Source organism: Eschrichtius robustus, chromosome 13, assembly GCF_028021215.1.
Source record: "Eschrichtius robustus isolate mEscRob2 chromosome 13, mEscRob2.pri, whole genome shotgun sequence".
NCBI classification, from domain to species: domain Eukaryota; kingdom Metazoa; phylum Chordata; class Mammalia; order Artiodactyla; family Eschrichtiidae; genus Eschrichtius; species Eschrichtius robustus.
Genome location: NC_090836.1, coordinates 21897244 through 21916253, shown reverse-complemented (window position 1 = coordinate 21916253; position 19010 = coordinate 21897244). Strand labels below are relative to the sequence as shown.

General features: G+C 37.2%; 1 protein-coding gene and 1 pseudogene across 1 annotated transcript in view; one reads left to right on the top strand and one right to left on the bottom strand.

Moving 5' to 3' along the window:
• Positions 1 to 19010, top strand: part of LMNTD1 (lamin tail domain containing 1) — a 445486-nt gene that overhangs the window by 87433 nt on the left and 339043 nt on the right. The window contains exon 5 of the mRNA XM_068560487.1: positions 14910 to 15088. The gene's annotated coding sequence lies outside the window, so the exon portion shown is untranslated. The remainder of the gene's footprint in view (positions 1 to 14909; positions 15089 to 19010) is intronic.
• LOC137775524 (protein FAM32A-like) lies at positions 3550 to 10181 on the bottom strand (annotated as a pseudogene).

Below are 19010 nucleotides of genomic sequence, written 5' to 3'. Positions count from 1 at the left end.
AAAACCCTATGGGGTAGATACTATTATTATCCATATTTAAAAATGAGGAAATTGAGACACAGAGAGGTTAGGTAAATTGCCTAAGGTCACATAGCTAGTAAGTGACAGAGTCAGTATTTGAACCTATACAGTTTGGCTCCAGGATCCTGGATCTTAGTCTACCTCTAGCACTTATTATAGTATTGAAAAAATGATACGTGGACCACAGTATGTATTTCTCAATTCTATCATTATTTTATTATTAGTTGTCTTTATCATAAGAGTTACCAACAGAGCTATTTGACTGAACTAATGTCAAGTGAATATGAATTATTTTATTACTTTTAATTGAATTATAATTAATATACATATTACATTAGTTTCAGGTATATTACATAGTGATTCAATATTTTTAAATATTATGAAATGATAATAATAAATCTAGTTCCCACCTGTCACCAAAGTTGTTACAATATTATTGACTATATTCCCTATACTATGCATCACATCCCTGTGACTTATTTATTTTATAGCTGGAAGTTTGTACCTCTTAATCTCCTTCACCTATTTCATCTGTCCCTGAACCCCCCTCCCCTCTGGTAACCAACTGTTTGTTCTCTATATATGTGAGTCTGTTTCAGTTTTGTTTTGATTGTTCATTTGTTTTGCTTTTTAGATTCCACGTATAAGTGAAATTATACAGTGTTTGCCTTTCTCTGTCTAACTTATTTCACTTCACGTAATACTCTCTAGGTCCATCCATATTGCTGCAAAGGGCAAGATTTTATCATTTTAATGACCGAGTAATAGTCCATTGTATATATATATATATATATATATATACCACATTTTTATCCATTCATCTATCAATGGACACTTACGTTGCTTCCATATCTTGGCTATTGTAAATAGTTTTGCAATGAACATAGGGGTACCTATATCTTTTCAAATTGTGTTTTCATTTCTTCAGATGAAAACCCAGTAGTGGAATTGCTGGACCATATGGTAGTTCTATTTTTAATTTTTTTTTTAGGAAACTTTATACCCTTTTCCATAGTGACTGCACCAATTTATATTCCTACAAACAGTGCATGAGAGGTCCCTTTTCTCCACATCCTCACTAACACTTGTCGTTTCTTGTCTTTTTGATAATAGCCATCCTGATAGGTGTGAGGTGGTATCTCATTGTGATTTTGATTTGCATTTCCCTGATGATTAGTGACACTGAGCACATTTTCATGTGTCTGTTGGCCATCTGTATATTTCCCTTGGAAAAATGTCTATTCAGGTCCTGTGCCCATTTTAAAATCAGGTTGTTTGGTTTTTTTGATATTGAGTTGTATGAATCCTTTATATATTTTGGATATCAACCCCTTACTGGATATATCATTTGCAGATATTCTCTGGTTCAGTAGATTGCCTTTCATTTTGGTTGCTGGTTTCCTTCCCTGTGTGAAAGCTTTTTAGTTTGGTGTAGTCCCATGTGCTTAATTTTGCTTTTGTTTCCCTTGCCTGAAGAGGCATATCCAAAAATATGTTGCTAAGACCAGTGTCAAAGAGATTACTGCCTATATTTTCTTCTAGAAGTTTTATGGTTTCAGGTCTAACATTTCAGTCTTTATTCCATTTTGAGTTTATTTTTGTATATGGTGTAAGAAAGAAGTCCAGTTTCATTTTTTTGAATGTAGCTGTCCAGTTTTCCCAACATCACTTATTGAAGAGACTGTCTTTTTCCCATTGGATATTCTTACCTCCATTGTCATAAATTAATTGACCATGTAAGTGTGGATTCATTTCTGAGCTCTCTATTCTGTTTCATTGATCCATGTGTCTGTTTTTGTGCCAGTATCATAATGTTTTGATTATTGTAACTTTGTATTATAGTTCAAAATCAGGGAATGTGGTATCTCCAGACTTATTCTTTTTTCTTAAGATTGTTTTGGCTATTTGGGGTCCTTTGTGGACCCATACAAATTTTAGGGTTATTTGTTTTAGTTCTGCAAAAAATGCCATTGGTGTTTTGATAGGGATTGCATTGAATCTCTAGATTGCTCTGAGAAGTATGGACACTTTAACGATATTGTTTCTTCCAAATGCAATACTGTTGCATTTCTATATACTAATAATGAACCATCACAAAGAGAAATGAAGAAAACAATCCCATTTACAATTGCATCCGTATATTATTTTTGTATCCTGCAACTTTACTGAATTCATTTATTAGTTCTAATAGTTTTTTTTGGTGGATATTAATTCAGTATTTTAATGTCAGTTACATAATTTGCTATAAAAAGAGAGCACCAGTAAAATTCAATCGATCAAGCTTCAAAGCAAATCTTAGTTTTTCATACTCAATTTATTTTCTTAAAAAGTTTGATTCACAAATTCATTTCTTAGACATTTTTTTTTTCTGGGACTCGCAAGAATAATATCCTTTTCTTATTCTTCCTAAAATTGGAGTTATAATAGATGAATTAAGGCAATTTTTCCCATTTCTTTAACATGTCCTTACTTTGGCCAGAATTTCTTTCTTTTTTTTTTTTAATAACTTTTTTTGTTTGTTTTATTCTGCATTTCTCATATGACAGTCCCAAACCCAACACTTGGTTTTGTTTTCTGCCTTTCTTATTCTGTCAGCATCTATGTCAGCACACTTTTTCCCAATAGCATATGCAATCTGATCCTCATCTGGTGGGGACACATAGGCCCTCAAAGACCCTGGCTCTCTAGCATGGGAACCTGAGTCCTTCCTTTCGACTACACCCATGTATGTCTGTGCTTAGGGCTCTGCCTTGGTCCCATCACCTTTGAGGTGTCCTTAGGCCAGGAGCACCAAACACGTTATATGCCAACTCTGAATAAATACAGGGGGCTGCTTGGAGCCCAGGGTTGAGGGTAAGATGGCAGGCTGTGTCTGGGTTCCATTACAAAGAATGCTGTGCTTGACTGACAGTGTCTGCCATGGCAACACCAACTAGACATGTCTGGAATGAGGATATTGGGAGAAGAGGCTACACGCTGGCCACAGGTTTAGAAATGGACAAGGTGTACGTTCTATCCCTGCCTTAGGTGGTTGTTCTGTTTCCCAGGCTGTGTTGTCTCACTGGCCAGGAGGCTGAGGGGGCAGTCTAAAGACCATGAAGCTGCAAGTGGCTTCCCCAGGCCCTGGATCGGAGAGCATGAGCCCCAAGCTACAGGGGGCTTGGAAGGACAGCCTGTTCTGGGCCCTACAGGGGTCTACATGCTGCAGGCCATGCTGGCATTAGCTCCTTGTCCTCTGGAGTCAGTTTCATCCAGGCAAACCAGCTGGCTGGCTGTCAAAGAGTCAGATACAACTGGGGGGTAAAAACACTTTTCCATGGCACTTACATAGAAGTGTACTGGCCGTCAAAGAGTCAGATACAACTTGGGGGTAAAAACAGTTTTCCATGGCACTTAATCTCTGGGTACACTTTCCAAACTAAAAAGGTTTCTCTTCTATTTGCTACTGAGAAATCAAACTGGAGTAAAAGGACAGTCTTACTTTAATCAAGTTCCAGAATGAGGACATACAGCTTAGAAAAACACGGTCTCAGCAGAAGATGCAAGGATGTGTGTAAAAGAATGTTTCCAGAAAATACCAAAGGCACCAAATATAACCCCCGCTTTGCCTTCTGCTTCTCCTTGATGCCACTCCATACCCCAGGCGGGGAGGCTACTTTGTCCAGCTGACTTTGGGAATGTCATAGTGCTCTGTGAGTGTGTCCAGGTGTCTGTTGAAGTCCTCTTCTCTCTGCTTGTGAGTATTAAATGCTGTCTTCAGGGTTTGCCGCTTCTCCTGCATCTTCCATTTGCCGCTTCCCCTGCATCTTCTCGAAGGCTGCCTGGGCCGGTGTCCACTTGTGAAGGCTGCACCGCTTCTCCTCCTCGTTCTTTTTGCTTGTTCCCATCACATCCAGGAGTTTCACCTAGTCTTTGTCCTTCTTTCTCTTCTTCCGCTTAGTCACTCCTAGCTCTGCAATGCCTTTCAGCTTCAGAGGCCCCTTCTCCACAATTTCTTCCTTTTTCTCCCCTCCTTCTTTGATCAAGGACAGTGATGCTTTTCTCCTCTGTCATCCAAGAAAAAGTTGCATAGACAAACAAAAAAAGGGAGCAAGGACTTAATACTCCCACCTACTCCTGGGTTTTTATGTCTCATCTCTTTTGTTCTGTCTTCACTGTGCATGACTCAACATATGTGGACAATATCTTAAAATCCTGTTGGTATTCCATAAATTAAAATAACAGAGCCTCCTGACAGCAGTAGTTATATAAGTAAATGTAAACCAAGATTATCTATGATGCAGGGCACAATGGGAATTACTTTTCAGCTTTGTATAAGTTGACAATAGAGAATTATATTGATACTTGATAATCTTTAAAGGCATTTGTTATATTTTTCCTATTTCCTATTCTTTATGTATCCATTGGAAGTATAATGAATTCAAATTAACTAAGAATGAGTTGTGAAAAAGATAATATTAGTAAGATGACTCCAGTCTAACCATCATCATAGGCTTATTCTTTTACCATCACCTAAAGAAGATAAGGGTTTTTTTGTGTGTATATAAGTATAGTGACATTTAGTTCATAGATTTGTCATCATCATCTTTATTATCATTTCAAGATGATAATGATAATATTATAAATTATCATAATCATAATTATCACCATTATGTGAGATTTTGTATATTTATCATTTAATATAATTCTTTTTCTAGTGATTCTTTAAAAAAAATTATTGCTAGATGTATAATTAAATGTCAGTGAATCAAGAGTGGCCAAGATGGTGGAGTAGGGAGACCCTGAGCTCACCTCCTCCCACAGGCACACCAAAATTACAACTATTTACAGAGAAACTATTGATGAGAAGGACCTGAAGACTAGCAGAAAAGATCTTCTACAACTATAGATATAAAGAAGGAACCACAATGAGATGGGTAGGAGGGGCAGAAATGTGGTATTAGTCAGACCCATACCACCAGGTAGGCAACCCACAAGTGGGAGGATAATTACAATTGTAGACGTTCTCCCCAAGGAGCTAGGGGTCTGAACCCCACACTTGGCTCCCCACTTGAGGGGTCCTGCACTGGGAAGATGAGCCCTCAGAGTGTTTGGCTTTGACAACCAGCAGGGTTTACTTTTGGGAGAGCCAGGGGACAGTAGGAAACAGAAACTCCACTCTTAAATGGTGCACACAAAATTTCACATGCTGTGAGATCAAGGGCAGGAGCAAGCACTTGAAAAGAGCTTGGGTCAAATGCACTTGCTGATCTTGGAGAGATTCTTGCAGAGGCAGGAGGCAACTAGGACTTACCCTGGGGACATAAACACTGGCAGCAGCCATTTTTGGGAGTTTATTCTACCACAAGGACAATAGTACTGGCAGATGACATTTTGGAATCCTCCCACTATCTTATTCATGCTGGGACCCAGTTCCACCAACCAGCCAGTTGGCACCAGTCCTAGGACACCCCATGCCAAAGAGCTAGCCAGACAAGGACACAGCCCCAACCACCAACAGGGCAGTTGCTTTAGGACCGCCTGAACCCCCAGCCTCCCTGGGACCTGGATCCATCCACCAGAGGGCCCAGGACCTGGTTCCACCCACCAGTGGGCAGTCACTAGCCTGGACTCCCAGGGCCCCACAATTAGTTGTCAGGACATGGCCCTACCCACCACCGGGCCAACACCAGGATCCAGGACCTGTGGGCACCAGCCTTGGGACACCCTGGGCTCTGGTCTTGCCCACCAGCAAGCCCACACCAGCTTTGCACCCCTGGGCCACAGCCAGCCACCCCAGGACCTGGCTTCACTCACTAGTGGGCCAGCAGTAGCCCTGGGACACCCCCAAGGGCTCTGCAGCCAGCCGCCTCATGACCTGACCTCACACACCAGTGGGCCTGCACCAGGACTGGGACTTTGTAGGCCATGAACAGCCACTTGTGGCAGGAACTGGCCCTGCTTACCAGTGGCCAGCAGTTTCTGTACTCAGCAAGGCCTGCTGACTAACTGGACTGAGGGTCAGTCATGCCTACCAGCATGCCCAGAGTAGTCAGCCCACCACAACAAAAGGCTCACACAACCCACATAGATGATGCCTCTAGAGCATATAATGCTGGTGACCAGAGTGGAGTGTGCTGCTAAGCCCCATAGGACATCTCCTACATAAGGCCACTTCTCCAAGATCAGGTAGCCCGACTACCAAATACATAGAAATAAAAATGGAGAATTAAGCAAAATGAAGTGACAGAGGAACAAGATAAAGCTATGGAAGAAGAACTAAGTGAAGTGGAGATAAGCAATCTGCCTGATAAAGAATTCAAGGTAATGATCATAGAGATGCTCAAGGAATTTGGGAGAAGAACAGATGAGAAGTCAGAAGTTTCTAACAACAAGTTAGAAAATATGAAAAAGAACCAAACAGAGATGAAGAATACAATAACTGAAATAAAAATTACACGAGAAGTAATCAACAGTAGATTAATAATACAGAGGAACAGATCAGCAAGCTGGAAGGCAGAGTAGTGGAAATCACCCAAGCTGAACAGAAAAAAGAAAAAACTTTTTCAATGAGGGCACTTTAAGAGACCTCTGGAACAACATCAAGTGTACTAATATTAGCACTGACATTAGGGGTCCCAGAAAGAGAAGAGAGAAGATGGCAGAGAACATATTTGAAGATATAACAGCTGAAAACTTCCTTAACCTGGGAAAAGAAACAGACATCCAAGCACAGGAAACACAGGGAGTCCCAAACAAGATCAACCCAAAGAGGATGACACCAAGACACACAGTAATTAAAATGGCAAAAATTTAAGATAAAGAGAAAATATTAAAAGCAGCAAGAGAAAAGCGACTTGTTATGTACAGTGGACTCCCATAAGGCTATCAGCTGACTTTGCAGCAGAAACCCTGCAGGTCAGAAGGGAGTGGCACAATATATTTAAAATGTTGAAAGGGAAAAACCTACAACCAAGAATACTCTACCAGCAAGGCTATCATTCATATTTGAAGGAGAGATCAAGAGGTTACAGAGACGCAAGAGCCAAAAGAGTTCATCATTATGAAACCAGCTTCACAAGAAATGTTAAAGGGACTTCTCTAAGTGGAAAAGACTATAAATAGAAATATGAAAATTATATAAGGAAAAATCTCTTTGGTAAAGGCAAATATTCAGTAAAGGTAGTAGATCAACCACATATAAAGTGAGTAGGAATGTTAAAAGACAAAGGTAATAAAATCATCTATATCCACAATAACTAGCTAAGGGATACACAAAACAAAAAGAAGTAAAATATGACATCGAAAACAGTAAACATGGTGGTGGGGGAATACAAATGCAGGATTGTTAAAATGCATTCAAACTTAAGAGATCAGGAACTTGAAATATATGAACACATATAAACTATATATATATAAACTTCATGATATATATATATAAACTTCATGGTAACCACAAACCAGAATCAAAAATAGATACATACACATCAAAGAAAAAGGAATCCAAAAGTAACACTAGTCATCAAATCACAAGGAAAAAGAGCAAAAGAAGAAGAAAAGAACAAAAACGAACTATAAAAACAACCAGAAAACAGTTAACAAAATGGCAATACATGCATACCTATCAATAAGTACTTTAAATGTAAATGGACTAAATGCTCCAATCAAAAGATATGGAGTGGCTGAATGGATACAAAAGCAAGACCCGTATATATGATGCCTACAAAAACTCAATTCAGATCTAAAGACATGCACAGACTGAAAGTGAGAAGATGTAAAAGTTATTCCATGCAAATGAAAATGAGAAGAAACCCGAGGCAGTAATACTTATATCAGCCAAAATAGATTTTGAAACAAAGACTGTAACAAGAGATAAGGACATTACACAATGATCAAGGGATCAATCCAAGAAGAAGATATAACAATTGTAAATATACATGCACCCCATGTAGGAGCACCTAAACACATAAAGCAAATATTAATAGACAAAAAGGGAGAAATTGACAGTAACACGATAATATTAGGGTACTTTAACACCACACTTATATCAATGGACAGATCATCCAGACAGAAAATCAATAGGGAAACATTGGTCTTAAGTGACACATTAAACCAGATGGGCTTAATAGATGTATATAGAATATTACATCCAAAAGCAGCAGAATGCACATTCTTTTCAAGTGTACAATACATGGAACATTCTCCAGGATAAATCACATCCTAGGCCAGAAAACAAGTCTCAGTAAATTTAAGAAGATTGCAATCATATCTAACATCTTTTCCAATCACAGAACTATGAGAATAGAAATCAACTGCAAGGAAGAAAACTGCAAAAAACACAAACATATGGAGGCTAAATAATATGCTACTAAAGAACCAATGTGTTGCTGAAGAAGTCAAGGAAGAAATTAAAAAAAAGAGAAACACCTGGAGACAAATGAAAACAAAACCACAATGATTCAAAATCTATAGGATGCAGCAAAAGCAACTCTAAGAGGTATGTATATAGCAGTATAAGCCTACGTCAGGAAACAAGAAAAATCTCAAATAAACAACCTAACCTTATGACTAAATTTCTAAAAAAAAAAACGAAGAACAAACAGAAGTCAAAGTTAGTATAAGGAAAGAAATCATAAAGATCAGAGCAGAAATAAAAATGAAATAGTGACTTAAAAAAATAGAAAAGATCAATGAAACTAAGAGCTGGTTCTTTGAAAAAATTAAAAAATGGGCAAACCTTTAGCCAGACTCATCAAGAAAAAAAGAGAGAGGGCCCAAATCAATAAAATCAGAAATGAAAAAGGAGAAGTTACAATCAACACCACAGAAATACAAAGGATAATAAGAGATTACTATGAACAATTATACACAATAAAATGGACAACCTAGAAGAAATGGACACATTCCTAGAAATGTACAATCTCCCAAGACTGAATCAGGAAGAAATAAAAAATATGAACTGACCAATTACCAGTAAGGAAATTGAATTGGTAATTAAAAACTCCCAACAAAGTCCAGGCTCAGACAGCATCACAGGTGAATTCTACCAAACACATAAAGAAGAGTTAACACCTATCCTTCTCAAACTATTCTAAAACTTTGCAAGGGAAAGAATGGTTCCGTACTCATTCTTCAAGGCCAACATCACCCAGATAACAAAACCAGACAAAGGTATCACACACAAAAAAGAAAATTACAGGCCAATATCACTGATGAATATAGATGCAAAAATCCTCAACAAAATACTAGCAAAGTGAATTCAACAGCACATTACAAGGATCATACAGAATAATCAAGTGGGATTTATCCTAGGGATGTAAGGATGTACAATATCCACAAATTAATCAGTGTGACACACCACACTAACAAATTGAAGAATAAAAAATTATATGATCATCTCAATAGATGCAGAAAAAGCTTTTCAAAAACTTCAACATCTATTTATGATAAAAAACTCTCAAGAAAGTGAGTATAGAAGGACCACACCTCAACATAATACAAGCCATATACGAGAAGCCCACAGCTAACATCATACTCAATGGTGAAAAGCTGAAAGCATTTCCTCTGAGATCAGGAATAAGACAAGGATGCCCATTCTCACCACTTTTATTCAACATAGTATAGGAAGCCCTAGCCACACCAATCAGACAAGAAAAAGAAACAAAAGGCATCCAAATTGGAAAGGAAGAAGTAAAACTGTTACTGTTTGCAGATGACATGATACTATACACAAAAAATTCTTAATACACCACCAAAAATCTACTAGAACTCATCAGTGAATTTGGTCAATTCGCAGGATACAAAATTAATGTACAGAAATCTGTTGCATTTCTATACACTAACAATGAACTATCAGAAAGAGAAATTAAAGAAATAATCCCATTTGTAAATGCATCAAAAAGAATACAGTACCTAGGAATAAATCTAACTAAGGAAGTAAAAGACCTGTACTCAGAAAACTATAAGGCACTGATGAAAGAAATTAAAGACAACACAACCAGATGGAAAGATATACCATGTTCATGGATTGGAAGAATTAATATTGTTAAAATGACCATACTACCCAAGGTAATTTACAGATTCAGTGCAATCCCTATCAAAATACAAATGGCATTTTTCACAGAACTAGAACAAATAATTCTAAAATTTGTATGGAAACACAAAAGACCCCAACTAGCCATAATTTTCTCAATCTTGAGAAAGAGCATAACTGGAGATATCACACTCCCTGATTTCAAACTATACAAATGAGGTACAGTCATCAAAACAGTATGGTATTGGCACAAAAACAGACACATAGATCAGTGGAACAAAATAGAGAGCCCATAAATGAACCCACACTTATATGGTTAATTAATCTATGACAAAGGAGACAAGAATATACAGTGGGGAAAGACAGCCTCTTCAATAAATGGTGCTGGGAAAACTTGACAACTACATGAAAAGAATCAAACTGGACTACTTTCTTATACTACATATAAAAATAAATTCAAAATGGATGAAAGACTTAAATGTAAGACCTGAAACCATAAAACTTCTAGAAGAAAACATAGGCAATAATCTCTTTGACATTGGAGTTAGCAATATTTTTTTGGATATGTCTCTTTAGGCAAGAAGCAAAAGCAAAATTAAACAAATGGAAATGAGACTACATCAAACTAAAAAACTTTTGCACAATGAAGGAAACTATCAAGAAAACAAAAAGGCCACCTACTGAATGGTCAAAGATGTTTGTAAATGATATATCTGACATGGGGTTAATCTCCCAACTCTACAGAGAACTCATACAACTTGACATCAAAAAACCCCAAAGAACCTAATTAAAAAATTGGCAGAGTATATGAACATTTTCAAAAGAAGACATACAGGTGGCCAACAGGCACATGAAAAAAAAAATGCTCAACATTACTAATCATCAAGGAAATGCAAATCTAAACCACAATGAGATATCACCTCACACCTATCAGAATAGATATTATCAAAAAGACAACAAATAACAAGTGTTGATGAGGATATGGAGAAAAAGGAACCCTTATGTATTGAGTTGGCCAAAAAGTTCATTTGGTTCTAAGTAAAACAAAAAGACACATTTTTCATTTTCACAAAGAACTTTATTGAACAACATATTCACTAACCAAACTAACTTTTTGGACAACCCAATACTATTGGTGGGAATGTAAATTGGTGCAGCCACTATGGAAAACAATGTGAGATTCCTCAAAAAATTAAAAATAGAATTATCTTATGACCCAACAATTCCACTCCTAGGTACTTATCCAAAGAAAAGGAAAACATTAATTTGTAAACATATATGCGCCCCTATGTTCATAATAGTCAAGATATGGAAGCAACCTAAGCTCCAGTAGTAGATGAATGGATAAAGAATAAGTTATCTATATAAAATGGAATATTACTCAGCCATGAAAGAGAATGAAATATTGCCATTTGCAACAACATGGATGGACCCTAGAAGATATTATGCTAAGTGAAATAAGTCAGAGAAAGACAAATATGGTGTAATTTCACTTACACGTGGAATCTAAAAAAACAAAACAAATGAAGAAATGTAACAAAACAGAAAGATTCATATATATAGAGAACAAACTGATGGTTGCCAGAGGTGGGGCAGAAGAGAAATAGGTGAGGGAAATTAAGAGGTACAAACTTCCAGTTACAAAATAAATGAGTCACAGGTATGAAATGTATAGTATAGGGAATATATCAATAATTATGTAATATCTTGGTAAGTTGACAAATGGTAGGTAACTAGACTTAATTGTGATGATAATTTTGAGATGTATAGAAATATTGAATCACTGTTTTGTGAACCAGGAACATAGTATTGTTATACTTCAAAAACAAATAAACAAACACATAGAAAAAGAGATCAGATTTGTGGTTACCAGAGGCGGGGGTTGGTTGGGGGGTGGATTGGGATGAAGGCAGTCAAAATGCACAAACTTCCAGTTGTAAGATAAGTAAGCACTAGGGATGTAATGTACAACATGATAAATATAATTAACACTTCTGTGTGTTAATACATGAAAGTTGTTAAGAGAGTAAATCCCAAGTGTTCTCATCACAAGGAAAAATTTTTTTCCCATTTCTTTAATTTTTTATCTACATGAGATAATGGATGTTCATTAAATATATTGTGGTAATAATTTCATGGTCCACGTAATTCAAATCATTATGCTCTACACCTTAAACTTATACAGTGCTGTATGTCAATTGCATCTCAACAAAAATGGAAGAAAAAAAATGTCTATGAATCTATACAATTAATCCACATTCTGGATAAACACTACAATCTCAATCTGAAATAAGTCCATGAATTATCATATGTCTTTGTATGTCTTTGGCAAATATACACACAAGAGATTATATACCTGTTATCTATTATGTAAATATAGGGTTTACTTTAGCTATGCCAGACAAAGTCAGAAAAATAAAGATGCTGTAGGCAGAAGGATTTATAACATTCACGGGGCCGGGGCAGGGGTGTTAATAATGTTCACAGCCACAGAAGAAATTAGAAAGAGTAAGATGGACCACAACAATGAAAACAGTACAATACAGTGAGAGAAACTGAATAAAGGCAACAAGATTTAGAGACTTGCAAGGGAGGCTGGGAAACATTGCTTTGTTACAGAATACAATGGAACCAAGTAAAGAACAAAATAAAAATAAGTTGGTTGAAAAAGGAGACATTCTAGGGAATTCAGGTAAGGAATTTGAGTTTGTTGGGTGTGAGGGTATTTGAAAATGCATATCTCTTCTTCCAGTTTCATGCCTGCAGGAACACAGATGGGAACCTAATAAGAAAAAAAGGCAAGGTCTTTAGTTGGGGGCTTTAAGGGTGTTACCTCGTTAATATTATTCCTGAAGAGTACCAGCTTTCCATGTTCTTTAGTTTTTCTTTTGTTTCATAATGGCATTTGGGTAAAATTGCCTGTGTAATACCCTCCTAGACACATCAAGTTTTGGGAAAAAACAATACTTTCCTCTTTATGTCATCGCTTCATGGTGGGCGAAGCTTGGGCTTCTCAGTGTGTTTGGACCATTGTCATGCATAGCTTCCTGTGTGAGGAAATCTAAAATTAACTCTGAGTACAAGAGGGCATGAGTTCAAATCCAGATTCTAGCAGTGTACATTTTGGTTCTGTAAACTTCTGTTTCCTTATATGTAAAATTTGGAAAACAATTGCATCTAACTCAGAGGTTGTGAGATGTGAAATAAGCATAGTGAATGGAACATAGTGAATGTTCAGTAGCTGATATTGGTTCTTTAATATGAACCATCATATAGCCATCAACTTAGTCTTTATCTACCAGTTGCTTTGCTTAATGACTGCGTATCGTACTGATGGGAAAGCTCGTTCTGCCTAATCAAATGTTAACTTAATTCCAGGCATGATGGGGTATTTACCTGGTGTGCTAATTTAGTTTAGAAAGATAAATAATGTTAGTGCATATTGGTGATAATATTAAAATTACTATAAATCAGGAAAAAACTGTATTTTAAAAGACACCTATTGTTTGGAACTGCATAGAAACCAGTCAGTATGACCTTGTGACTCCAGCAAGATGAGGTTTTGAGTGTCATGTAGTCGTGAGACTACAGGATGAAGAGAGGCAGGGCAGGCAGGGGCAGGGGTGATGCCTCTGGGACCCATCTCACCTAACCAGATCCCGCCAATATTTGAAAATGAGAGGAGATCAGTGAAGAAATGGATAATTCACAGGGCTGCATGCAAAGCAGGTTGGGCTGATAGCTTAATGGAGTTATCATACTTTCATCATTCTTCAGATCATCAAGTTCACAAGCAAATGCAGACGGGCATAGCTTCTGTGGTTGCTACCACTTGATTTGAAAGACATTTATTGAGAGAGTTGCTTTGGCAAAGAAAGAGCAAGAGATAATTTCTTAACGTTTAGGACCATGGTTCTTTATCCCCAGTACAAATAGTGCATCATAGTCTTTTACAACTGCAATTTTTTTTACTCGTGAAAGAATGAAAATCTTACTTTATTTATTTTTAAAATTTATTTCTTTATTTGGCCATGTTGGGTCTCAGTTGCAGCAGGCGGGCTCTTCGTCGTGGCGCGCGGACTCCTGAGCGCAGGGGCTCAGTAGTTAAGGTGTGCGGGCTTAGTTGCCCCGTGGCGTGTGGGATCTTAGCTCCCCAACCAGGGATCGAATCTGCATCCCCTACATTGGAAGGCATATTCTTAACCACTGGACCACCAGGGAAGTCCCTGAAAATCTTACTTTAAAAAGACAATAAATTGCTTAGATTTATTTTTGCTTTTAAAGTTCCAGTGATGCATTAACTTTAGTTAAAAGGGAACTTCAAAATCATTCTTTTATTCTATCTTATCTCCCTTGTCTACAGATCTATAATGTAACAACTCAATCTTCATGTGTAGTTTCTGCTAGTTCAGACTCAAGATATATTGCTTCCACTGTATTCTTTAGAACATTCCATGGCAGAGACATCAAATTAGTGTATATATTTTTTCTTCACTTCAACTATATTTAAAGTCTCACCAAATTTTTTTCTTCATCTTAGCTATATTAAATAAAAACATAACAAAAAAAGGGCAGGTACCAAATCCCTAATGCCTACTGTTTGCTTCTTATTTTTAAGAGAACTTCTTACAATAAAATCAGAATCAGAATATAAATGTGTCACCCAGAAATCTCTTAGCAGTATTGGTAGCTTTTCAAACTACACATTAAAATTTAGTCTTGTATTATTTTTTACATATCTTAAGGAATCTGAAGAATTTCTTCACCTTAAGCAATTTGAGTAAATGGGATTTTGTAGGGTTTTTGGTTGGGATTTTCTCAATAGCCTCAAGGAAGATCTGACTTTCTCATCCATCCTTCTGTAATTAAATGACAGGCTTTTAGAGAGATGAGAGGCAGGCTGCCCACTCAGAAGCACCATCTCACCCTTCAGGAAGAGCTCCCAAATTAAGGATCCCAAAGATTCCATACAAGCAGCTACATAGAAATGAAGCTGGCGCTGCAGAGGTGATCTGGATGCAGTAAGAAATGCAGGAAGATGCCCACAAATAAAAAGTAAGTCTGTAATCTCTAACATGTGCTCTTCCTTGTCTTCTTTGGAGAATTTTAAACACTATTAGAGTTCACTCAACTGCTCTCCTCATCCAAGGCTGAATCATGGCTAACGTTTACTAAAGGAAAGTGGATTCTATCTCTTGGTCTTAAGAAAAATTGTTGAGTTTTTTCTCAGTCTCAGTGAAAATGGTAGTTTTCCTAGTGGAGGAATTAGGTGGTATAAATTATTTTGGGGAAATTGAGTTTTATCTTGCAGTCTTGCTCTCTTCCATTTACGAGCTATTTGATCTCAGTCACTTTCTAAATCTCTGTCCACCAGTTTCCTGATCTATATAACTGAGATAATAATAATACCTATAAATGCTTGATAATTGTTCTATATTAATAATTATTGTTAAATTAATATGCTGGAGTAACCTCTCTACCTGATGACTTTTGGGTATAAAATGTCTTTGGTAGGTAAAGGACAGTGACATCAACACTGGGCATTACTGTTGGGCGTGGGATTAAGCTAGGGGTTGAGAAAAATGAAAACATGGTCCTGACCTTAGACACATTAAATTTTATTTTTGTGCATAAAAATATACAGTAAAAAAGTTGTTTTCAGTTTTGAAAATTTATTGAGCTATGCACTTAGTATACTTTTAATGCATATTATTTATCAATAAAAAGATAGAACAAAAAATAAACAATTTCTATGATAATCCTATAATGTGGAGTGTGAAAAAATGAAGACATTTATAGCCTAGTTGAAATTAGAAATTAGAATTAATAGCTTCCCTTTTTTTGGAACAACCACACTGATAATAAAGTAGAAATCATCATAAATCACCACGAACCTGGTTACCTTTCGAAAATTGGAGTTGGTTCCCAAACTGGATGAAAATATATGCCTATTTAGGGCTTCCCTGGTGGCGCAGTGGTTAAGAATCCACCTGCCCATCATCAAAAAATCTACAAACAATAAATGCTGGAGAGGGTGTGGAGAAAAGGGAACCCTCTTGCACTGTTGGTGGGAATGTAAATTGATACAGCCACTATGGAGAACAGTATGGAGGTTCCTTAAAAAACTAAAAATAGAACTACCATATGACCCAGCAATCCCACTACTGGGCATATACCCCGAGAAAACCACAATTCAAAAGGAGTCATGTACCACAATGTTCATTGCAGCTCTATTTACAATAGCCAGGACATGGAAGCAACCTAAGTGTCCATCGACAGATGAATGGATAAAGATGTGGCACATATATATATATATAATGGACTATTACTCAGCCATAAAAAGAAACGAAATTGAGTTATTTGTAGTGAGGTGGATGGACCTAGAGTCTGTCATACAGAGTGAAGTAAGTCAGAAAGAGAAAAACAAATACAGTATGCTAACACATATATATGGAATCTTAAAAAAAAAAAAGGTTCTGAAGAACATAGGGGCAGGACAGGAATAAAGACGCAGACGTAGAGACTGGACTTGAGGACACAGGGAGGGGGAAGGGTAAGCTGGGACGAAGTGAGAGAGTGGCATGGACTTACAAATACTACCAAATGTAAAATAGATAGCTAGTGGGAAGCAGCCGCATAGCACAGGGAGATCAGCTCGGTGATTTTTGACCACCTAGAGGGGTGGGATAGGGAAGGTGGGAGGGAGACGCAAGAGGGAGGAGATATGGGGATATATGTATATGTGTAGCTGATTCACTTTGTTATAAAGCAGAAACTAACACATCACTGTAAAGCAATTATACTCCAATAAAGATGTTTAAAAAAAAGAAATGACATTTTCACATTGTAAAAAAGAAAAAAAAAAGAATCTGCCTGCCAATGCAGGGGACACGGGTTCGAGCCCTGGTCCGGGAAGATCCCACATGCCGTGGAGCAACTAAGCCCGTGCACCACGACTACTGAGCCTGCGCTCTAGAGCCCGTGAGCCACAGCTACTGAGCCCCCGTACCACAACTACTGAAGCCCACGCGCCTAGAGCCCATGCTTCACAACAAGAGAAACCACCGCAATGAGAAGCCCGCGCACGGCACCCCAGCGAAGAGTAGCCTCCGCTCGCCGCAACTAGAGAAAGTCCGTGCGCAGCAACAAAGACCCAACACAGCCAAAAATAAATAAATAAAATAAGTTTATTAAAAAAATAGTTAAAAAAAGAGAAAATATATGCCTATCTATGGGACAACCAAAAGAAATGACTTGCTCTTTTGTGTTTACACTATTTGAATATGGCCTCCAAGAAAGTTTCAAGAAAATAAGTCTTCCAGAGGAATTTGCTAAATTAATCTGTGACCCACTAAAAACAAGAGAGAGTTTTTCTTCTTATTCTAGCAGAGAAGTCCTGGGACAGAATGCCTGACCCTACTCTTATCGTATGCCTCTCTCTGAACCAGGCATGGAGTCTAGGGGGATGGAGTTCTCACTGCCTGGCTTGTAGCATCACGGGAAGTGAGAGCACTGTGACCAAAAGTCCCCAAGGCAGCATGTTTGGGGAAGATGGTTTCCTCAAGGAAGTGAAGATAGGCGGGCAATTCGTGTAGCGTGTAAAGAAGTGTAGACGTTCTCCTGCTTGATCACAATTTCATAGTGGAGACGGGGGACTGATTTACAGATGACAGGTGCAGTTTCGGCAGGACCAATGAGGACAGTAGCTATGGGGAGGAGATGTGATAAGAGTGGTCTGATATTAAGATGTAGTGTCTACAGAAGTGACTATGAACTAAAAGTAGGATCCAGGGTTTCCCCAGATATCCAGTTTGGGTGGCTCGAGGATATGGGTGACATTCTTACTGAAAAAAGAGATAAGAAGAGAAGTCAGTTGAGGCAGAAGGAAGATAATGAGTTTAGTTTTGGACATGATAAGCTGTAGAAAATTATAATAAGTTGGGAAAATATAAGTGAAACCATACAGCAAAGTTTTTAAAAAGCTAGATTCTTTCGACAAATCGAAGATTTACGTAATTGAAAACAGAAGGAAAAGGAAAAAGAGAAAGGAGAGTTCAGTAACTGAGTTTCTTCTGGCAAAACAAGTTCATTGTGTAGTCAGCTTTATTTGGGTAATGAAGCAGCTTTAGCCTTCTATCTAGAATATCTTTGTTTCACTGCACTTTATCATTACTAAGAATACCACTTTAAAGAATATAATGTTTCTCATTTCAAAGTAATTCATACGTTTTAGGGACAATTTGAGAAAAGCAAAATAAAGCAGTTCATCATGTACAATAATAAATATCTTGACACAGTCCCAGGTTTTCAGTTATTAAAAATCACTTTTGCCATTATAAGAAACAGCCTAGCAGTACAGAAGAAGATCACCTAATTAAGATCACTTAAATTTCAATACCTTGAGTAGCCACTGATAGTATTTTGACTATGTTTTCATGCATTTCATACACACACACTTACACACACATATATACACATGTAGATGCAAATTTATTTAAATAGAGTCATATCACATATACTCTTTTATCATGGACATCTCTATATTTTTTTAAACTATCTTGTTATTATGGTTTTTCTGTGTGTTCCTTCTTCTCTTTTTCATTTCTTTATTCTCTCTCCAAAGCAACTTAATTATATATATATATAATTAGTAAAGTATGTATTTTGTAAATATATATATGTTTATGTGTGTTTATAATGTGTGATATGAAAATATGGAGGAATCAGTCATTGTTTTAAAATTGTTTTTAAAAACTGGAGTCATATTATAGATACTTTTTGTACTAAGGGGCTTTTCCCCCTTAATAATACATTGTGAAAGTCCCCCCAAGTCAGTTGCATTAGGTATAATGTAAGAGCGTCTCATCTGCTTGAGAGTAACTTTCCTAAGAGCAGGGACAGTATCATATTTGTTTTCTGTAGGACCTAGTATCTCACAGTATATAGCAGGGACTTGAGTATGAATATGCTGATATTA